This window comes from Tamandua tetradactyla, chromosome 1, assembly GCF_023851605.1.
Source record: "Tamandua tetradactyla isolate mTamTet1 chromosome 1, mTamTet1.pri, whole genome shotgun sequence".
NCBI lineage: Eukaryota > Metazoa > Chordata > Mammalia > Pilosa > Myrmecophagidae > Tamandua > Tamandua tetradactyla.
The window spans coordinates 53,778,747-53,803,635 of record NC_135327.1 but is presented as its reverse complement, the minus strand read 5'-3'; the positions used below and the strand labels follow the sequence as shown (position 1 = coordinate 53,803,635).

Below are 24,889 nucleotides of genomic sequence, written 5' to 3'. Positions count from 1 at the left end.
CTTTGTTTCTAGTTCCAGACCAGTGAGGGGGGCAAGTAAACCTTGAACTGACAATACTGGTTCAAAATTCTGGTATCACAGGGAGAAGCAAAACACTCCAGATTTGACTTTGAGGTTATTTTTTTTAATCACCTCTAAGAATTCTTATTCATATAGCTTGAGTTAGGAGACCTAATAATTGTGCCTGAGAAGGAGTTATAATGAAGGATCTACAGTCACAAAGAGTGCAGTTCACGTTTACTGAATTAGGAATGAAGGATTCAGCTAAATCCCGGCTTCTTTGTGTAAGTGGTTCTTACTTCCCTTCTTATGCCTTCAGTTCCCTAATTTATATATGTAAGTTCAGATATTCAGTGTTAAATAAAAGTAAAATGGCCACTTGCATTGGGAGTTGCAAGTGCAGCCACTTTCCAAGAAATGGCAGGGACTTATCTAAGATAAAATTGACCAAGTAGAGTAGTTTAATAAAGTTGCAATTTTTGCAGTAGTTAGTGATTTGCTTATATTAGTCTGGTAAGGAAAGACTGTTAAAAATGGACAAATATGCTGTATTAACCAAAGTATATTTGTTCCCCATTTTGTAAGACTCCCTATATAATAATAACTTAAATGCCAGTCAATTATTGTAACTTCCCACTTTGAATCCCCGTAATTGCCTTTATAAGCAGCTATAACCTGCTCCCCATTTTGAGACTCTTACTCCTACTTCCCTGGTTTGACAACTCCTTGCTCAAAGTTTCTTTCAAGTCTTACTGCAAGTGCCACCCTTTTATTTCTAATTCCAGACCAGAGAGAGGGGACAAGCAAACCTTGAACTGAAAACACAGGTTCTTTGGGTGTTACTGTCAAAGGAAATTTTTCTTATTTTCAGATTGTTTATTACTAGTACAAAGAAATACAATATGTTCTGTATATTGACCTTGTATCCTGCAACCTTGCTGAATAGATTTATTCATTTGAATGGTTTTTTGGTGAATTCCTTTGGATTTCTACATAAAAGATTATGTCATCTGCAAACAGAGATAGTTTACTTATTCTTTTTCAGTCTGGATGCCTTTTATTTCCTCTTCTTTCCTAATTTCCCTAAATTTAAACCTTCCAGACAATCTTGAATAGAAATTTTGAGAGTAGGCATCATTGACTTATTCCTGTTCATAGGGGCAAATCATTTCAACTGTACAGAAGGATTTCTTGTTATATAGCTGAAAAAAATAATCAAATAGGAACTATAGACACAGAAGAGTAAGGTGTATATTTATGGCAAAATATGACAACACTAACATAAAGGAGTGAAAATCTAAGCACAGTGTAATGTATCTAAAAGTATCTTCCTTACTCTTCTTGATGATCTACTTTTCTTATAACTCCACAAGCCCTCTGCATTTACTTACATATTTGGCAAGGTATTTGATTTAAACTTATTTGTCTTTGGAAGGATTCTCGTGTCACTTTGCATGTGTTTGTTTTATCTCTTTCATTAAACTAGAAACTCCTCCAGGGAAATTGGCTCTCCCCGTGGTTGAGAGAGTCACTGCTTTGTTCAGTAGAATGCTGTTTCTGTGTGGTGTGATGGCTGGCAGGCAGAGTGTGCATTTTTTGTTTTGTTTTGTGTCTTTTTTTAAAACTAGGACTATGGATTCCAGAAGTTATTAAGCTATGTGTGACCTCCCTCTGTCCACTTTTTTTCCAAGTCTCCTGTTTCTGTTGCTCTTGGGTAGAACGAGAAGTAGGTGACCCCACCAAGCAATTGAGTTATGCATGGACAGTGGAGAATGGGGCCACAGAAAAGAGACCGTGCAGCTGTGCAAGGGGCAAGAAGATTTTAGAGTGTTGGAAACAGGAGAAAAGAACTGATGTCAGTTTGGAGCAAAGGCCTAGATTCTTGTTTCAATCTAAATATAGTATTTCTGCCAGATCTGTGCAAGCATTCAACATGTGGATGGGTCTTTGCACAAAATCAAATCACGATGGTGATGGGTTGCATTTACTTATTACTTTCCCAATCTTCCCTTACTGTTAAGGCAGTATGGAAATGACTCTGATCTAAAAAATGTCTGTAAGAAACAAGGAGCAGAAGTAAATGGAGTGAAGATGAGAAGATTTCTTAAAGACAGCTCATAGCCAACAGAAGCTATACCATTTGAAAACTTAAACCCTTAACTAATGCACAGTCTAGCACAGTTCAAGTTTTAATTTGTATTTTTATTCTTGGGAATTTTTAACCTGCCCTCAGCCAAGTCATTTATTTGTTTGTTCTCATCTTTCCTAGGACATCCCTTTTTCATAGCAAGTAAAATGCATGGTGAACCAAAACTACTAATCCAAGAAGAGTTCCAGCAGAAAGCATTTCCAGATTGGGTCAGAAACAGACAAAACGAACAAAGTAGCAGACTGGCTGAGCAACTTTTTGGCTACTACAGTTGGAAGCAACACTTTTAACCAATTTACAGCTTTGCGAAGTTTGGGTTTCAAAGTCATCCTTGTCTCCTTATCCATTAGTAAAGCTGTAGAGTTAGCAACCAAGTGATCCTGCCCTGCACACACATCAGTCCTGCAGCCAAGGTTCTAGGTGCTGAGCTCTTCCAGCAACACATCCTAAAGAATACAATTGCTGATACTTTAAATGGCCTCTCCCTAATTGGTAATAGCTACTAATTGCCTTCTTCCTTGAGGACTTTCTAAAAAGAAGAGGAGAGAGCGAGGTCTGTTGTAATGGCCCACTTCTCCACTTACTAACTAGAGTGCTTTGGGGAGGGAGGTCATCAGAGTAACCTAAAATAAATGGAAAAAAAGTAATTTCACAATCAATTTCATTTTGGAAGAAAAAGCAGGTTTCTGCCTCCAGAAAAGTTACTATTTCACCATGGTGCTTCATGGTGGATATAGGGATAACAAATTCCACTGACAAGCTGGGATCCAGCTATATCATATTGGAATTAGAGGAAGTATTTATTTTTTTCTGTCTGTAGAATATTGCTGGAGACCTTTAAGTCATGCAGAATGCCCAGCCTTCTAAGTGGTTATCTTATGCTTTCTTCTTCATCATTTGTCTCATGTCATTATTTTAAAAATCAGATTCGCATACAGGTGTCACCTCTGATTTTAGACAGCACTGCTCTCTTATCCATCCTCCTATAGTTTGAGATAGGAAAAAAAACAAAAAAACAAAAAAACCCCCAGAGGTTTCCATGGTATGTTCAAGGCAAACCCAAATCTAAATTGGGCGTGGTTCATCTGTACTGCGCCTGTTAGCAAGAAAAAGGTGAAGGAACTATCTTCTGGAATGGAGTGATCTATGCTCCATTCGCCTGTGATTTTTTTTAGTTGGGGGGTGGGTCTCTAGTCCAGGGATTTTGACTTTTATGAGGTCCTCCTCAGTAGGATGCCTTTTAATTGCTTGAGTTATATTAGTCCTTGAGGTAAGATCCTTTTATCAGGTCTCCAGCCCCCTGATTAGCCCTCCTCAAAGCCTCTGTAAAATCGGCATGCTTAAGTGGGGCAGGAATGCTAACATCTCAGATCTGAGAGGTAATTTGGTCCAAAATGCACTCCAGTAATGTTTATGTTTCAGATAAAGTGCTTACAATACTGCTGCTGCCCTTTTGACCCCCCCCATTTCCTTGTTCGTGTGCTTCTAGGAGAAAGTGATACTTGAATCCAAATCTTTACTTTTATTAGCTCCCAGAGTGAACTAGGATTTCAATCCAATCTTATCTCTGGTATAAACATCCTGTTACCATTCATATCTTGGAGATATCTTAGGGAAAATGATTAAATACATTCCATCAAGGGAACAACTAGCCCATCTGAATCCCTTTCTTTTCTCTTCTTTTCTTCCTTCCTTCTTTCCTGTCTCTTTTTCTCTTTCTTTCTGCCTGTCAAATTCATCTGCGCATTTGCTTCAAAAATAGGGCCAAGCATTTCCACAATATGAAACCTAATGGAGCACACTCTTTCTCCAGTGATTGCTGTGTGTTGTGGGAAAGGCAAGTCTACGAATTCGGGGTGAGGGAAAAAGGATGAGGGCTAGAGTTAGAGCCCCAGGTGCTGAAGTTCTTTCTCAGGCTGAGCCCTCTTGTGTGGGTTGCATCCAACCCAAAGGCTGTGCAAAACACCACTTTAACCTATTGAAAAACACCCCAAGGAAGATGCACTTCCCAGTTCTCTTGGAAACAAAACCTGCATGAATCTTTCAAGATTTGTAACCTCAGATAAGCAAGATCACACTTCCTGTTATTGGCTCTATTCCTGTAAATCCTTATCATACCAAATGTAAAAAGGTAAGGGTGGGAACAAAAAAGGAGGATAACTTCAGACCATTCATCTGACATGCCTCTGGTGGTATGGATTATAGATTGAAATTATAGAGGAATTATAGATGGAAACTGAGGCCAAAAGACATTTTCAGTTTACTATCTGGGAGAAATCTTAGGCAGGTCAATTACATGGTTCAACTGCTTTATTTAGTGAAGACATTAAAAAGCTTTAGAGAAGTAGATGAAACATCTCAGTAAAGCAGAAGTCTGAACATATTCACATTTCCATTCCACAATAATACTTACATGTTTGTTTGACAAAAATCAATGAGTGAATAAATCTGACAGTGTGGGGTAAATGAAATAAAATGCTATAAAGAAATAATTGTCAGCACACAGCACTCAGTAAGTGCTTTTCATCACATAAGTACAAGATGGGGATCCAGCGGCCTCACCACCAGTGTGGATCCCAACAAAACGCCTTCGATGCAGAGTGTTCCATAAATCCAACAACAGTAAGTTGGATCCAATGGCAAGTAGCTTCATATATGGAATATTGCCTGGCTCTCACTTTGGCTTTCTGAAGGTCCTTTTATTTTTTACTAGGTGGCAGTGTTCATTACTGGGCAAAGGGAGAATCATAGGTCCAACTTCTGTCTGTAGGGAAGTACTTTGTGCAACCAAAATTATTGCATTTTAAAAAATTGGTAATGTTTTTAGCATACTAACATCTGGTCATAATCTTTGCACATATAAATTATTTCTATTGCTTATAAATAATATTTTAAAAGACTGGGCAGTAGGAAAAACAAAGAATGAACTTAATAATCGGAATGGGAATACGGTGGAAAAAATAGTGGAAAAACAAAAATGGTGTAAATCTTATTTTTAGAACTGGGGCAAAAAGTACTTAAATTAATAGAGGTGAAGTTGTCTTGGACTTTCACAATATATTGGAGCTAAGAACTGTTTGTAAGCAGTGACTTGATTTATAGGAACACTCATTATATGGAATATTCTTGTTAAAACCACATCTCATTTCAATACTCTTGTCTGAGCCCCTTATAGACTTTCACCTGTTCTTGGCTTAATGGCAAATTCTGGGAATTACAATTTACTCATCTAAAGGACTCAACTACGTGTTATTTGTGTAAATGTCTTTTTCAACCTCCAAATGCTGATTAATGTCCAAAGCAGAGGAGAAATATCCAGTAATGAATTATGTCTCTGTTTACATATCTATTTCTAAATTGAGTTGTTAAAGTGAGAGTTTCTTTGTAGATTATAAATCTTTGCCAAGGAAAATCATTAAATGTTTGAATCTGTAAAGTTTTGCATTTCATACCAGAAAACTGTGCATCAGATATTGTTGGGTATAGACAGTAAATTTGAATTAAACAAGTATTCACAGATGTGTTAGCTATGCATTTTTTGTGTAAAAAAATACTTCAAAATTTAGAGGTTCACCACAATAATAATTATTTAATATCTCCTACAGCATTGCAAATTTAATGAGGCCCAGATTATCATTCAAACATTTAATGATTTTCTTTGGCAAAGATTTATAATCTGGATCTCTGTATGAAACAAAATATTACCAGGAGAAGAGAGAAATAAGAAATGATATCCCATCCAAAAGAACAAGATAAAAATTCAGAAACCATTGTGAAGAAGACTAGACTTTGGACTTATCAAAAAAGAAGAAGAAGAAGAAGAAGAAGAAGACAAAAAAATCCACAATATGCTCAAGGAGGAAAAATGGAGAGGTAACTAAAGTATATTGGGAATCCAATGAATGAACAGCACAAGAATCCCAACAAAGAGATGGAAATCGCTAAAGAGGAGCCAAACGAAATAGTGGAGTGGAAGACCACAATACCTGAAATGAAAAATTCCCTATAGGGTTGTAATGAAGAATGGAGTTGGCAGAGGAAAAAAATCATTGAACTCATAGACAATGCAATTGAAATGATTCAAGGAAAGCAAGTGAAAGAAGAAAGAATGAAAAATGTGAACAGATCCTAAGAGACCTATGGGAATGCATTACTATATTCATTAAGGGAGTCCCAAAAGAAGAAAGAGAAAAATGGTCAGAAGGACTATTCAAACAACTAATAGGGAAAAAAAACTCCCCAAATTTAATGAAAGACATGCACGTGCACATGCGCATTCAAGAAGCCTAACAGAACCGCAAACAGGATATATTCAAAGACAACTAATCCAGACCCATAGTAGTCAAACTATTGAATGCTAAGGACAAGGAGAGAGTTCTGACAATTGCAAGACAAAAGCAACATGTTATGTGCCCATTTCTCACCATAAACCATGGAAGCATGTAGGCATTGAGAAAAAATATTTAAAATGCTGAAAGAAAACAATTGCCAGCCAAAAGTTTATGATCCGGCAAGCCTGTCTTTCAATGAGGGAGGAATTAACACACCCCCAGATAAACAAAGGCTGAGGGAGTTCATCACCACTAGACCTTCCCTACAGGCAATGCTAAAGGGAGTTCTTCAGAACAAAATGAAAGGACACTAGACAGTAGATCAAAGCAGAATGAAGATATAAATACCCCCAGAAAGGCAACCATATAGGTAATTATAAATGCCAGCATTATTCTACTGAATATTTAGGTATGTAACTATACTTGTTTACTTCTTACAGGTATTAAAATGCAAATGCATAAAACGTAATGACAAATCTATGTTTTTGGAAATAGAATACATAAAGGTATAATTTGCAACAGGTACAATGAAAAACTGAGGTGAAAGTTGGGATAGAGGTACAGTGTTTTTGTATGCTGTGGTATCAAATCAACCATGATTGTTATAGATGTTAAATTTAAGCTCCATGGTAACCACAAAGAAATATCTGAAAAATACAAAAGAGGAAATAAGAAAGGATGTGAAACAGTACAGTGCAAAAAAATCAAATATATATGAAAGTAAGTATTAATGGAAGAATTGAGGAACAAAAAAAGTGTAAGGATTACAAAGACCAAACAGCAAAATGGCAGAAGAAATCCCTGCATTATCATTAGTTACATTAAATATAAATGGATTAAGATCTCCAGGTAAAAGGGAAAAATTGGTAAAATGGATAAAAAAAACATGAGCAACTATGTACTGTTTACAGGAGACTCACCATAAATTCAGAGACACAAACTGGTTAAAAGTGAAAAGATGGAGCTTTTTTTGGTAGAGCCACAAGAAAGCCAGCAGACGCCACCATGTACCCTTCCAGCTGAGAGAAACGTTGAACGTCGTCAGCCTTCTGGAACCAAGGTGTCATGGGCTGGCTGTTATTCACATCAGATAGAAACCCACCGTTTTTGTTCAGTATCAAGACATTGAGCCCAAACCCCATGTAAGCAGCTCTGGAATTCCCGACTCTGGGAAACTGGACAGATAGAGAACTATATGTCTCAGATCAAGAAAGAAATGATGCTACAGGTGATGGAAACTAAGGAGAAACCTTTCAAAACAGGTCTAAAGGCTCTGATGACAGTAAGAAAAGAACCGTTTCCTACCATTTATGTGGATTCTCAAAAAGAAAATGAGAGGTGGGATATTATTTCCAAATCACAGATGAAGAACATTAAAAAAAATGTGGCATAGGGAACAAATGAAGAGTGAATCCCGGGGAAAAAAGAGAGGCAGAAGACAATTTGCGAAGAGAAAAGAACCAGGAGGGAGCAAAGAAGATTACCATTAAAAATGATCCAAGTCTTCCCAAGCCAAAATGTGTGAAGATTCATGCATTAGAAACCCACAGAGGCCAAAGAGTGAAGGTGTTTGGCTGGGTCCATAGGCTGCATAAGCAAGGAAAGAATTTAATGTTTTTGGTGTTGCAGGATGGTGCAGGTTATCTGCAGTGTGTCTTGTCAGATGAACTGTGTCAGTGTTACAACGGGGTGGTTCTGTCCACTGAGAGCAGTGTCGCAGTGTGTGGTACTCTAAATCTCATGCCACAGGGGAAACAGGCTTCAGGGGGCCATGAGCTGAACTGTGACTTCTGGGAATTAATTGGGTAGGCCCCTGCTGGAGGAGCTGATAACCTGAACAACGAAGAGTCTGATGTTGACATCCAGCTTAACAACAGGCACATGATGATCCGAGGAGAAAACATGTCCAAAATCTTAAAAGCATAGTCAGTGGTTACCAGGTGCTTTAGAGACCACTTCTTTGATAGAGGTTACTATGAAGTGACTCCTTCAACATTAGTACAAACACAAGTGGAAGGTGGCGCTACACTCATCAAGCTTGATGATTTCGGGAAGGAGGCATTTTTGACTCAGTCCTCTCAGTTGTACCTGGACACCTGCATCCCAGCTCTGGGTGATGTGTTCTGCATTGCGCAATCCTACAGGGCAGAGCAATTTAGGACACGCAGGCACCTGGCTGAATACACTCATGTTGAAGCAGAATGCCCTTTCCTGACCTTTGAGGACCTTCTGAACCGACTGGAGTACCTGCTTTGTGACGTGGTAGATAGAGTCTTGAAATCACCCGCAGCAAGCATAGTATATGAGCTCAACCCGAACTTCAAGCCTCCTAAACGGTCTATCAAATGGATGAAATATTCAGATGCCATTGTGTGGCTAAATGAACACAATATAAAGAAAGAAGATGGAACTTTATATGAATTTGGAGAAGATATCCCAGAAGCTCCTGAGAAATTGATGACAGACACCATTAATGAACCAATCTTGCTGTGTCGATTTCCTGTAGAGATCAAATCCTTCTATACGCAGCGACATCCTGTGGATTCCCGCCTCACTGAGTCTGTTGATGTAGTGATTCCTAACGTTGGTGAGATTAGGCATGGGAGGCTCAATGCATATCTGGGATAGTGAAGAAATCCTGGCAGGCTATAAAAGGGAAGGAATTGACCCCACACCCTATTACCGGTATACAGATCAGAGAAAATATGGAACATGCCCTCATGGAGGATATGGCTTGGACTTGGAACGATTCTTAACTTGGATTCTGAATAGGTATCACATCCGAGATGTATGCTTATGCCCTCGATTTGTCCAGCGCTGCAAACCATAACCCATTTCTCCTAAGCATTAGGAAAGAATACTGTTCATGAAAGGAGCAGACATCGCCTCTTCAAAAAAACAGTCAAAATCTTCCCTTTTTTTGTTCATTGGGGTATAACTTTCTGTTTTCTATCCCTACTACCATAAAAATAATCCAAATTACTTGAACATCAAGTGACACTGATGTTGTCATTTTAAGAAAACAAAATCCATTACAAAGTTTTGGTGTATAACCCTGTGTATATGGATTCATTTCAGCACTTTGGTATCCAGATACACCATGTTTTTAATATAAATAGTTTGTAATGATGTTCCAAGACATCTTATCTTAGTAAATTAATCTTTCTGTCCTTTTAAGTGTAAGTGGAATTTAATTTATATCGTTTTATTCTATCAAGGAGTTAAAAATCTTGGAGAAAAATTGACAACATGGGTGTGAAAATTTGCTAATTTTAGAACTGGATGTAATTCGGCAGTAAATCCTGGGATCAAATAGTCTTTTGCATCCATTATTAATCTTTTCTTAACATGTATAGCTGCTTATAATTCTGAGGCACATAAGTGCTACAGAAGAATTTGTAAAAATGGCATTGTCTTAAAGAATTTAAAGTAAGCATGATTCTCTTTTAGTAGTTAAATGATTCACATCTCTCCTAGCAGCAGTTTGTGCTAAAGAGACAGACTGATCTCCCTAACTAATTAAGAATAAATGAGTTCTAAGAATTTATACCTGGAATCTTAATAACAACTGTAAGTGGCTATTTGAGTTGTCCCCACCCTGTCCTCCAATCTAATCTATGTTATCTTATTAATTCACAGCAGGCTTATTGAGTGATTTCTTTTCAGATTTAGTTAATTTCCCCCAAAAAATGCATGCCATGTATTCTCAATAGGCTGTATTTCCAGCAGTCAATAAATGCACACATATAAAATAAAATTAAAAAAAAAAGTGAAAGGATGGAAAAATGGACACCATGCAAATAGCAACAAAAAAGAGCTTGGATAGCTATATTAATATCAGATGAAAAGGACTTTAAGGTAAAAAAAAAACTGTTACAAGAGACAAAGAAGGTCAATATATACTGATCCAAGGGTTAATTCAAGAAGGCATAACAATTATAAATATGTTTGCTCTTAACAGCAGAACCTAAAAATGTATGAGGCAGATATTGATAGATTTGAAGGGACAAATAGACAGTTCTACATTAATAGTAGGAGACTTGAATACATTGCTTTCAATAATAGAGAGAACATATAAACAGAAGATCAATAAGGAATGAGAAGACTTGAGTGATACTATAAACCAACGAGACCTAACAGAGCAGTTCACCCAATACTGTGCAGAACAGACATTCTTCTCTAGTGCACATGGTCATTTTCCAGGACTAACCATATGTTAGGTCACAAAACAAGACTCAGTGTTTTTAAAACGTTTGAAATCACACAATATATCTTCTCTGACCACAGTGGAATGAAGCTAGAAATCAAAAACAGAGGGAAAATTCACAAATATGTGAAAATTAAACAACACACTCTTACATAAACAATAAGTCAGAGAATAAATCCCAAGGGAAATTAGGAAATATCTTGAGGTAAAGGAAAATGAAAACAGAATATACCAAAATTTATGTAATGCAGCAAAGGCAGTGATGAGAGGAAAATTTATAACTCTACATGCTTACATTAAAAAAGAAGAAAGTTCTCAAATCTGAGGACTGACCTCAAAGCTGGAGGAACTAGAAAAACAAGAGCAAACTAAACTCAAAGTGAGCAGAGGAAGGAAATAAAATATTAGAGTAAATGAAAGAGGCAATAAAAAGAAAAAAATAAAGAGAAACAAAAAAACCAAAACTGTTCATTGAAAAGATCATTAAAATCAACAAACTTTAGCTAGAATGGCAAAGAAAAAAAGAAAAAGGAAACAAAGAATTAAAATCAGAAATGAAAGAGGGGTCATTACTAATAACCATATAGATATAAAAAGGAGTGTAAGAGGATACTATGAACCACCGTACTCTAACAAATTAGATAACCTAGATGAAATGGACAAATTCCTAGAAACACCACAAACTACATTTAGTGACCCAAAAAGGTCTCAACAACAAGCAACAACTAAATAAATTGAATCACTAATTAAAATCTACCAAAAAAGAAGATTCCTGAAATTGATGGCTTCACTAGTAAACTTTACCAAACATTCCGAGAGGAATTAATGACAATCCTTCTCAAACTTTTTCAAAAAATTGAAAATGAGGAAACACTTACTCATTCTTACCTAAATCCCACCAAAATCACCTAATACCAAATCCAGATAAAGATAACACACAAAAAGAAAATTACAGATTAATATCCCTTATGACTATAGATGCAAACATCTTCAACATAATATTAGCAAACTGAATCTGACAGCACATAAAAATAATTATACACCATGAACAAGTGGGATTCTGAATTGGAATGGAAGCAATACAACTTTCCCTATTTGCAAATAACATAATCCTGTAGAGAAAAAGTCTGGAAATATCTACAATGAAGCTACTAGTGCTAATACATGAATTCAACAAAGTGGCAAGTAGAAGATCAACATAAAGGTGTGCAAGGGAGGTTCAAGACAAGAAAATCAATTACTATAATACCTCAAGTCAATAGAAACAGAAAAAAATATGATTACATCAATCAATGCTGAAAGGGAATTTGACAAAGCCCAGCACCAATTCTTGACATAAACACTTAGAAAACTAGGAGCAGAAGGGAAATTCCTCACATGATAAGGGCCATATACAGAAAATCCATAGCTAGCATCATACTCAATGGTGAAAGACTTAGCTTCACTCTACAATCAGGAACAAGACAAGAATGCCCATTGTCACCACTGTTCATACTCATTGTGCTGGAAGTTCTACCCAGAGCAATTAGGCAAGAAAATATATTGGAGGCAACAAACTGAAAAGGAAGCAGTAAAACTCTCCCTATTGGCAGATGACATGATCCTATGCAGAGAAAATCTTGAAAAATCCACAATAAAGCTACTAGCACTAATAAATGAATTCAGCACAGTGCCTAGTAGAAGATGCGGAAATCACTAGTGTTTCTGTACACTAATAATGACAATGAGAAGACAAAATCAAGAAAATAAACTCCATTTACAATAGTGAAATAAAAATAAAATAAGTTGGAATGAATTTAAACAGGATTAAAGGACTTGTAGGTAGAAAACTGCAAAACACTGCTAAAAGAAATCAAAGACCTAAGTAAATGGAAGGGCACTCCTTGTTCATGGATTGGAAAACTAAATATTGTAAGGTGGCAACCCAAAGCAATTTACAGGTTCAATGCAATCTGAATAAAAATTCAAACAGCTTTTTTTGAAGAAATGGAAAAGCCAATCATAAAATGAACATGGAAGGGTAAGGGGCCCCAAATAGCCAAAAGCAACTTGAAAAATAAGAGTGAAGTCATAGACCAAAGCAGGAAGAGAGAGAATGTCTTCTGAATCCTCCTTAAAAGCCTTCCATTGATTAGATTAAACATCACTCATTGCAGAAGACACTCCCCTTTGTTGATTACAAATAGAATCAGCTTTGGATGCAGCCAACCTGATCATGATTTCATTCTGTGAAATGTCCTCATAGCAACAGACAGGCCAGCACTTGCCCAATCAGGCAAACGGGTATCACCACCTGGCCAAGTTCACACATGAACCTGACCATGACACTGGCTGAAACAGTGAAAATTCTCCTTCTCCCTTAAAAGTCTTCAACTGATTTATCATAGGTGTAATAAGCCGCAGCTGCATTCAACTGATTTAATAAACTAGCCTTCTGGTTTATCAACCAGGCATGAAATATCCTTGCAGCATTGATTAGGCCAGTGTGTACTTGACCAGACAACTGGGTGCCATCACCTGGCCAAGTTGACACTAGAACACAACCATCTCAAGAGCCCAGAAATTGACTCACACAAATATAATTACCATATCTTTAACAAAGATGCAAAGGTATTTCAGCAGAGAAAAGAATGTCTTTTCAACATATAGTACTGGGACAACCAAATATCCACATGCAAAAAAGAAAAGAAAGAAAGAAATAGACACAGACCTTATAGCCTTCACAAAAATCAACTCAAAATGAATCATAGAATTAAACATAAAACAGAAACTATAAAACTTGTAGAAGATAACAAAGGAGAAAATCTAGGTGACCTTAACTGAGTTTGGCAAAGACTTTTTAAGAGTGAGAATAGAACAACTTATTTAATGAGACAAATTGAGAACTCAGTCCAAGAAGCTCAGATATTGTAAGGGCTTCCTGTACATCTACTCCAATTTGGTTTGCTCAACAGCAAATGAGGAGAAAACACAAGTATACTTTCAGAGACCCCATGAGCAACCTGGTCTCTGGGTTCTTCCTGGGGACTTCCATCTTTAACAATTGTTCAAGGGAGAAACAGACCAGCAAAATTCCTTGTAAGTGCAGGAGGAATTAGATATGGAAGGAGGGTGCACTTTTTTTTAGAGAGTAATTGTAGTTTTGCAGAAAATACCTCTCATATAGCTCTCCCTCCACCTGCACACACTGTTTTACCTATAATTAACAATTTGCATGGGTGTAGTACTTAATTAGAATTGAAACAGTATTATACAATTATACAGACTTTGGTGGATAATGTTTTTGACACCTTTATGGAGTTTTGCGGAAATGTGAGGTATAGAGATGTTGGCTGGTTGTTGTTAGATACACTGTATACATTAATGAGTGAAAGAGATGGCCTTAAGTCTTCAAATGAGAAGCTTACACGGCATCTGACAAATGTAAACATTTCTATGAGTGTCCTGAAGGAAAATCTTATTTCCTGTAGCCATAGACTAACAGACTCAGAATCTTATTGTTAGAGTAGAAACTTTACAACATAAACTGCAATCTCAAATTTGCATGCTATCTGCCTTTAAAATGGGGCATTGATTGGAAAGGAATGGGACCCTGAAAAATGGGATAGTGACATATGGACTGATGATGTCAGGGGTGAGGTTGAAACCCTAGGTCATGCTGAGCTTCTCTAGATGACCCTGTAATAGTCTTCCCTGAGGACATAGCCACCCCACCTCCAACCTGCTCTGAGAAGTTGGCCACCCAACCTCCACCTGAAGGGATTAACCTTAGAGTGATTAATCTTGTTTCAACAGATGAAACTGCAAATGAATGCCCTGCAGCAAATGGCTTGGAACTTACTTCTAATTCCTTTCATGACCCACCCCTATCACCCCTTATTTCTTCCAGACCTATAAATAGACTAAAATCTCAACAGGTCCCTAAAGGTGAGGTACAAAATATCACCCATGAGGAGGTACATTGTACTCCAAAAGAACTGTGTGAGTTTTCCAATTTATATAGACAGAAATCAGAGGAATATATGTGGCAATGGATTTTAAGGTTGTGGGATAACGGTGGGAGGAATATAAAGCTGGATTGGATGGACTTTATTGATATGGGCCCAGTAGGCAGAGATTCTGCATTCAATGTCATAACTCAAAGGGTTGGAAAAAGCATTAACAGATTGTTTGGATTGTTGGCTGAAACATGGATCAAAAGGTGGCCAACGTTGCCTGAGGTTGAATGCCAGAACTGCCCTGGTATAATGTAGATGAGGGGATCTAGAGGCTTAGAGAGATTGGAATGCTAGAGTGGATTTATCATGCAAATCCTGTTCTTACATTTTAGGAATGTCTGAAGGATGCACTTTTACCAGAACTGTGAGAAATACCTTTCTGAGACTAGCGCCATCATCCCAGAAGAGCTCTGTAGTTGCACTTCTCTGTAGGTTAGATATTACTGTGGTAAATGCAGTCACTGAGCTGGAATCCTTAAACACAATCGGGATGACTGGATTCCGAGTTAGCAGAATCCAGGTGACAGGACTGAATTGCCAAAGACAGGTTGGATATGGCTATTATAATAGACAACAAACTCAAAGCAGGAGTCGAAATAATCTGATTCACAGAGATTTTTGGAATTGGCTAGTAAATCATGGGGTACCTAGAAGTACAATAGATGGGCAGAGTTGTGGTTTGCTAGCTGCCAAAATGCAATGCACCAGAGATGGATTGGCTTTCAATAAAAGGGAATTTATTTAGTTAACGTGTAGTTCTTCAGAGAAAAGGTATCTAATTTTCAACTGAGATTCTTACTTACATGGGAAGGCACAGGGTGATCTCTGCTGGCCTTCTCTCCAGGCCTATGGGTTGCAATAACTTTCCCCAGGGTGATTCCTTTCTGCCTGGGCTGAGCTTCAAGTGCTGTGCTGAGGTATGCTGAGCTGCCTGACTGTGCTACTTTGAGCTCTCTCATTTAAGCACCAGCCAATTAAACCAAACATCACTCATTGCAGCAGGCATGCCTCCTAGCTGACTGCAGATGTCATCAACAACAGGTGAGGTTCACATGCCATTGGCTTATGTCCACAACAATAAAACTAGGTATCTTCACCTGGCCAAGTTGACACCTCAATGTAACTACCACAGTCAGTCTACTAAATTCTTGTTTGAGCTATATAAACAAAAGAGTTCTAGGCCAAGTGGATAGAAGTCTAATTTGAATTACAAAAACAAATAATGGTGGCCCCTTAATCAATTTCCAGACTTAAGACCGCTTACAGATCCAGAGCCCCTTGAATGAGAGGGAGGCAGGTCCCTTTGGGGGAGAACCCTGTTACACTGCCACAGATTTGTACTTTTAATCTTCCTCCAAGCCTTCAACAAGGAGATGGACAGCTTTTTACCAAGGTAACTGTGCATTGGGGAAAAGGAAATGATCAGATATTTTGGGGATTATTAGACACTGGTTCAGAAGTGACATTAATTCCAGGGGACCCAAAACATCAATCTGGTTCACCAGTCAGAGTGGAAGCTTATGGAGGTTATCTGATCAATGGAATTTTAGCTCAGGTCCATCTCATAGTGGGTCCAGTGGGCCTCTAGACCCATTCTGTAGTTATTTCCCCAGTTCCAGAATGCATACTTAGAGTAGACATACTGCACAACTGGCAGAATCCCCACATTGGCTCACTAACTCATGGAGTGAAGGCTATTATAGTGGGAAAGGCCAAGTAGAAGCCACTACTACCTAACAAAATAGTAAATCAGAAGAAATACTGGATTCCTGGATGGACTGCAGAGATTATTGCCACTTTTAAGGACTTGAAGGATGCAGGAGTGGTGATTCCCACCACACCCTCATTCACCTCTTCTATTTGGCCTGTGCAGAAAACAGATGGATCTTGGAAGATAACAGTGGATTATCATAATCTCAATCAGGTGGTAACTCCAATTGCAGCTGCTGTTCTGGATGTGGTATCATTGCTTGAGCAAATCAATACATCCCCTGGTATCTGGTATGTATATTGATCTGGCAAATGCTTTTTTCTCAATACCTGTTAGTAAGGACCACCAGAAATAGTTTGCTTTCAGCTGGCAAGGTCAGCAATATACTTTCACAGTCCTATCTCAGGGGTATATAAACTTTCCAGACCTATGTTATAATCTTGTCTGCAGGGACCTTGCTCATTTCTCCCTCCTGCAAGACAGCACACTGGTCCATTATATTGATGATATCATGTTGATTTGACCCGGTGAGCAAGAAGTAGCAACTACTCTAGAATTACTGGTAAGGTATTTGCATGTCAGAGGAAGGGAGATAAATCCAACAAATATACAGGGAACTTCCACCTCAGTGAAGTTTTTAGGTGTCCAGTGGTGTGGGGCATGTTGAGATATTCCTTTTAAGGTAAAGGATTAGTTGCTGCATCTAGCCATTCCTACAACCAAAAAAGAGGCACAACACCTAGTTGGTCTCTTTGGATTTTGGAGACAGCATGTTCCTCATTTGGCTGTGCTACACCAGCCTGTTTATCGAGTGACCAAAGAAACTGCAAATTTTGAGTGGGGACCTGAACAAGAGGAGGCTCTGCAACAGGTCCAGGCTGCTATACAAGCTGTTCTGCCACTTGGGCCGTATGATCCAGCAGATCCAATGGTGCTGGAAGTGTCAGTGGCAAATAGGGATGCTATTTGGATCCTTTGGCAGCTCCCTATAGGAGAATCACAATGCAGACCTTTAGGATTTTGGAGCAAAGCCTTAGCATCTGCTGTAAATAACTACTCTCCTTTTGAGAAACAGCTTTTGGCCTGCTATGGGCCTTAGTAGAGACTGAATGCTTACCCATGGGCTACCAAGTTACCATGAGACCTGAGTTGCCTATCATGAGCTGGGTGTTGTCTGACCCACCAAGCCATAAAGTTGGGCATGCACAACACTCCATCATACAATGAAAATGGTATATACAAGATAGGGCCAGAGCAGGTCCTAAAGGCACAAGTAAGTTACATGAGGAAGTGGCTCAAATGCCTATGGTCTTCACTCCTGCCACATTACCTTCTCTTTCTCAGACCAGATCTGTTGCCTCCTGGGGAGTTCCTTACAGTGAATTGACTGAGGAAGAGAAAACTCAGGCCTGGTTTACAGATGGTTCAGCACGATATGCAGGTACCACCCAAAAGTGGACAGTTGCAGCACTCTAACCTATTTCTGGAGTGTCCTTGAAGGACAGTGGTAAGTGGAAATCCTCCCAGTGGGCAGAAAGTCGAGCAGTGCACCTGGTTGTTCATTTTGCTTGGAAGGAGAACTGGCCAGAGGTGTGTTTGTATACTAACTCATGGGCTGTTGCTAAAGGTTTGGCTGGATGGTCAGAGACTTGGAAAGACCACAATTGGAAAATTGATGACAAAGGGGTCTAGGGAAGAAGTATGTGGATAGACCTTTCTGAGAGGGCTAAAAACATGAAGTTATTTGTGTCCCATGTGAATGCATACCAGAGGGTGACTTCAGCAAAGGTTTTAATAATCAAGTGGATAAGGTGACCCATTCTGTGGATACCAGTCAGCCTCTTTCCCCAGTAACTCCTGTCATTGCCCAATGGGCTCATTGACAACTTGGTCATGGTTATAGGGATGGGTGTTATGCATGGACTCAGCAACATGGACTTCCACTCACCAGGCTGACCTGGCTACAACCACTGCTAAGTGTCCAATCTGCCAGCAGCAGAGACCCACACTCAGCCCCCGATATCAGCACCATTCCCTGAGATGACCAGCCAGCTACATGGTGGCAGCTTGATTACATTGGACCACTCTCTTCATGGAAGGGGCAGCAATTTGTTCTAACTGAGATAGATACTTGCTCTGGATATGGGTTTGCTTTCCTTGCACCCAATGCTTCTGCCAAAACTACCATCCGTGGGCTTACTGAATGCCTTATCCACTGTCATGGTATTCCACACAGCATTGCTTCTGATCAAGGAACACACTTCATAGCAAATGAAGTGCAGGAATGGGCACATGGTCATGGCATTCTCTGGTCTTACCATGTTCCCCATCATCCAGAGGCAGATTGATAGAATGATGAAATGCCCTTTTGAAAATTCAATTCTGGTGCCAACTAGGTGGCAATACTTTGAAGGGCTGGGATAATATTTTCCAGGAAGCTGTGTATGCTTTGAATCAGCATTCACTGTATGATGCTGTTTCTCCCATAGTCAGGATCCATGGGCCCAGGAACCAAGGACTGGAAATGGGAGTGGCACCACTCACTGTTACCACTAGTGGTCCATTAGAAAAATGTTTCCTTCCTGTCCCTGAGACCTGGAGCTCTGCTGGTCTACAGTTTTAGTTTTAAAATGGGGGAGTGCTTCCACCAGGAGAAGCTATGATTCCATTGAACTGAAATCTAAGACTGCCACCTCATCACTTTGGGCTACTCATGCCCCTGGATCAACAAGCCAAGAAGGGGATTACAATATTGGCTGGGGTTATTGACCCTGACTATCAGGGGGAAATAGGACTGCAACTACACAATGAAGGTAAAGAAGAGTTTTCCTGGAATATAGGAGATCCCCTAGGGTGTCTTTTAGTATTACCATGCCCTGTGTTTAAAATCAATGGAAAACTGCAACGACACAATCCAGGCAGGACTACTAATGGCTCTGAAACTTCAGAAATGAAGGTTTGGATCTCCCCACCAGACAAAGAACCACAACCAGCTGAAGTGCTTGCTGAGGGTGAAGGAAACATGGATGGTTAGTGGAAGAAGGTAGTGATAAATATGGACTACAACTTCATGATCAGTTATAGAAACAAAGGCAAAACATGATGTTTTGTTCATGTTATAGTATTTAAGTTGTAAGATATTAAGTTTAAGAATGACTATTACCCAAGGACTTGCACCCTATTCTGGGGAGATTTAATGTATTTCCAGTTGTATGCAGGACAGTTAAACATCATTAGGCGAGGAACAAATGTGTCTTTTATTGTTTTCTATTTAGAAACTAAGTATGGTTTAAGGTGATGTGTATAGCTGCCAAGTTCATAAGGGGTGGGCTGTCATGGTCAGGCTCATGTGTGAACTTGGCCAGGTGGTGGTACCTGTTTGTCTGGTTGGACAAGTGCTGGCCTGTCTGTTGTTATGAGAACATTTCACAGAATGAAATCATGATCATGTTGGCTGCATCCACAGCTGATTCCATTTGTAATCAGCCAAGGGGAGTGTCTTCTGCAATGAATGATGTTTAATCTACTCAATGGAAGGCTTTTAAGGAGGATTCAGAAGACATTCTCTCTTTTCCTGCTTTGGTGGGTGAGCCTCTCCTGTGGAGTTCGCCCAAACCCTCCATTGGAGTAGTCAGCTTCACAGCCTGCTGTATGGATTTTGGACTCTATGTTCCAATGGTTATGTGAGATGCACTTTTATAAATTTTGTATTTATGAACATTTCCTGTTGATTCTGTTTCTCTAGAGACCCTAACTAATACAGCCAGCAAAGCTCTTGTGGAGTTCCTCCAGACCCTTCATCAGAATTGCCAACATCACAGTCTGTCCTACAGATTTTGAACTCTTGCATTCCCACAGCTGTGTGAGACACCTTTATAAATATCATATTTACAGATATATCCTATTGGCTCCTGCTTCCTCAGAGAACCCTGACTAACACAGCTTGGTATCAAGAGTGGGGTGGTTTTTGAAAAACAGAACCTTAAAAATGAGTTTTTACAATTGGTTTTGTACTCTGATTAGACTCAAAGACACTAATGACTCTGTTTCCAATAATCAAGATGGCACTGATGGTCCATGGGGTGACTTGGTAAGAGAGATACACAAAATGTCACCACTTGGTTCTGCTAATTGTATGCTTATATGAGGCAAACTCTGGGTGAGAGCATTCTTGACAACTTAACCGAGTTTTGTAGAATTAAGAGGTATAATGATATTGGCTGGTTGTTGTTAGATATACTGGAAAAGTTATGAGGGAAAGGAAGAGTTGAAGGATTCAAATTTGCAATTTAAGCACTGTATGAAAGATGTAAAAGTTTCCATGTGTGCCCTGAAAGAAAATTTTATTTCCTGTGGTTGCAGACTTGAGATCTCTGAAAACTGGACACAGAGCCTCATTGTGAGAGTAGCAGATTTATAATGTAAACTGAAATCTCAGCCTTGCAGGGCTGTTAAAGTAAGGGTTTTGATTGAAAAAGAATGGGGTCCTGAAACTTGGGATAAGGACATATGGCTTAATAATGATGGCAGTGGAGACATGGAAACTCTGAAATCTGCTGAGCCTTTGGTATCTAGACAATGTAATGGTCTGTCCTAAGGAAACAGCTGACCCACCTCTAGCATCCCCTGAGGAAACAGCCATCCAATTTCTAGGCTGCCCTGAAGAAAAAACTTTCTGACCTCCAGCCTGCCTTGAGGAAATAGCTTCCTAGTCTCCAGTCTTCCCAGAGGAGTCTGCCATCCAACCTCCACCTAATGGCATTAACCCCTCAGTGCCTTCTAATCCTGGGGGAACAGCCTTCATTCCTCTATCTGGAGTGATTAATCCTGTTTCACCAGATGAAACTACAACAGAATGTCCTGAATTAATTAGCTTGAAATATACTTCTAATTCTTTTCATGATCCACCTCTACCACCCCTCTTGTCTTCAAGACCTGTAACTAGACTAAAGTCCCAACAGACCCTGAAAGATGGGGTGTAAAATGTGACCCATGAGGGGGTATGCTATACTCTGAAAGAACTGCATGAGTTTTCCAATCTCTATAGACAGAAATCAGAGGACTATGTATGGGAATGGACATTAAGAGTGTGGAATGGCCAGCTGAATGCTTACTGAGTGTAAAGAGAACATGGAATGGATAGTGGAAGGAAGTAGTGATAAATATGAACTATGACCACATGACCAGTTACAGAAATGGGAACTGTGATGATATGAATATTTCCTCCTGTTTTGTTATGAGTATGTTTGCATTTGTACATAAGCAAATATCTTGTTTTCCTCTGATATGTCATAAGTTGTATTGTTCATATTATAGTATTTAATTTATATGAGATGAAGTTTAAGAGTGAATGTAACCTAAGGACTTCCACCCTATTCTGGAAAGATGTTGTGCATTTCCAGTTATAGGCAGGAAGTTGATTGTTGTTAGGCAAAATATATGTCTGTTATTGGGTTTTATCTAGAAATTAAGCGTGTTTCAAGGTGATGTGTATAGCATCCATGTTGACTAGGATGGACTGTGATGGTTAGGTTTTGGTGTCAACTTGGCCAGGTGATGATGCCCAGTTGTCTGGTCAGGCAAGTACAGGCCTTAACCATTGCTGCAAGGATATTTTATGGCTGGCTGATAAGCCAGAAGGCTAGTTCATTCAACCATTAGTCAGTTGATTGCAGCTTCAGCTGATTACATCTATGATCGATTAAGGGCATGTCTCCCCCAAATGAGATATCCGATCAGTTGGATTTGAGTCAATCAGTTGAAGGCTTTTAAGGAAGAAGAGAGAATTTTCACTGCTTTTCAGCCAGCAAGCCTCTCCTGTGGATTTTGCCAATAGTCTTCATCAGAATGGCCAGCTTCACAGCCTGACCTCCAGATTTTGGATTCTTGCTTTCCTGTGGTTCTGTGAGACACCCTTATAAATCTCATACTTACAGATACCTCTTGTTGACTCTGTTTCTCTAGAGAACCCTGACTAATACAGCTCTCTGTTCTCTTCCATTGATCTACAAGTCTATTACTTTGCCAATACCATACTGTATTTATCACTGTGGCTTTATAAGTCTTGAAATCCATTACTGTCCTTCCTCTGACTTGTTCTTCAGTTCTGTTTTGGCTATTCTGTGTCTTTTGCCTTTCTATATATACTTTTGAATCAATTTATCAATATCCACAAAATAATATCTGGGACTTTGATAGAGAATACTTTGAATATCTATCAGTTTGGGAAGAAATGATCTCATAATAATATTGGGCCATTTTATCCATGGACATGGAATATCTATTTATTAAATCTTCTTTGATTTCTTTCATCAGCATACTATCTTTTTTTCTATCGATCTTATACATATTTAGTTAGATTTATATCTAAGCATTTCATTTTTTTGTGTGTTCTAATGTAAATGGTGTTGTGTTTATTTTCAAATTCCAATTGTTCATTGTTGGTATTGTAACCAAAAAATTAGGATTTCAGGGATGATTTTAATTGCTGAATCACTATATAGATGTTCATTTTTGCTTTCTGGTATATTGGAGTAGACACAGGGAAATACCTGAAATTTTTTCATTGTAATCCAGCTGTCTTGATCTCTGATAATGGTTGTATATCCTTTATCTTGTGCCCTTGTGATTGTAAAACCCTTGTGATTAACTTTCACTTGTACCCATTTATTCAGTTTTGTACTTCAGAGGCTTGTGACCACTAAAGACAGCCCCTGAAGTTTATTAATGAAGGGTTTTGGGTCAGTCTAGAACTAACTCATCCCAAGTCAAAAGTTGTCCTGATAACCAAGATGGGATCAACCAAAATGGGCCTGCCTGACATGTGCAGTAGCTTAGACTTTAACTTACAAGTCACCTATACCTCATTATAATACTAAAAATTATACCCATCATCATATTAAGGCTACCATTTTCTTACGTATATTCTATGACTAAGCATGTAATCAATCTGTGCATATTCAATGATTAAATTCCTCTAACTACACCATCTGGGGCCATTGTACTCATTATCCTAAACTCTGCCCATCTTTTTTTTCACTCTGTTCACTTGTCTCGTCTACATTCCCTTCTCTTTCTACTCCCATCTTTTAATGTTATAAAACTATCAGAGTTACTGCAGTTCAGGGAGACAGATTTTGGGCCAATAGGCCATCTGCTCTCATGCTATGCACCTAGTAATAAAGTTTTTCTCTCTTTGAAACCCCAGTGTCTTAGGAATTGGTCAGTTGAGCGCATAGGGCAAAATAACCCACTGTCTTTGTCTGGTAACAGTATATAGGAAAACAATCGACTTTTGTATATGAACCTTGTATCCTGCAATTTTGTTATAATTGTTTATTTGCTCTAAGAACTTTAAAAATTTGATTCTTTGAGATTTTCTATATAGACAATCATATCATCTGCAAACAAAGGTACTTTTATTTCTTCCTTCCCAGTATGTATACCTCTTGTAACATACTTCTTGTTATTGTCTTATTTTTTAGCTAAAACTTCCAGTATGATGCTAAATAGGAATGATAATAGGAGACATATTATCTTGTTCCCAATCTTAGGGAGATAATATATAGTTTCTCACCATTAAGTATGATGTTGGCTATAGGTTTTTTGTTTATTGTATATTCTTTATCAAATTGAAGAAGTTCTCCTCTATTTCAGGATTTGTGAGAATTTTTATCATGAATGGGTTAAATTTTGTCAAATGCTTCTACTGCATCTATTGATATGATCTTATCAATATGATTGATGGTAGCTTGTCAGTGTGGTGGATTATATTAATTGATTTTTTTGAAAGTTAAATAATAATTACACATGATTGTGATACATTATTGAAAACAATTCCACATGGTGGTGATTTATAATTATTTTTATACATTGCTGAATGTGACTTGATAACATTTTGTTGAGATGTTTTTCATCTTTGTTCATGAGAGATATTAGTCTGTAATTTTCCTTTTTTGTAATGTCTTTGGTTTTGATTAAATATTTGATAGAATCTACCAGTGGAGCCTTCTGGGCCTGCTACTTTCTGTTTTGGAAGTTTATTAATTGTTGATCAATTTCTTTAACAGAAATAGCCCGATTCAGATTTCTCCTTGTGTAAGTTTTAGTAGAATATTTCTTTGAAGGAATTTGTCTATTACATTTGTTATCAAATTTGTGGGCCTAGAATTTTTCATAAAAGTCCTTTCAATGTGCAAGGAATCAACTGAAATAAATCAATAAATACCACCCTTTCATTTCTGATAATAATATTTGTATCTGCTTTTGTTTTCTTGTTTAGCCTATTTTACAAGTTAGTTAATTTGGATTCTACATTTGGGTCCGGGTTGAGGTCATCTGCAACATGATGGGAAACCAAGGCATGAAAAAACTAATTTGTTACTCACAGGTCCCAGGGAGAGGGATGCCTTGAAAAGTTTCTGGAAAATGTGATGAGCTTAAACAGCAGGTGGAGAGCACTCAGGAGAGCAAGAGGGACCCATGGCCTTGTGC

At 38.4% G+C, this 24,889-nt stretch overlaps 1 pseudogene; it reads left to right on the top strand.

The window, feature by feature from the left end:
- The first annotated feature begins 3,485 nt into the window (after positions 1-3,485).
- LOC143680647 (asparagine--tRNA ligase, cytoplasmic-like) lies at positions 3,486-9,459 on the top strand (annotated as a pseudogene).
- Positions 9,460-24,889: the final 15,430 nt, after the last annotated feature.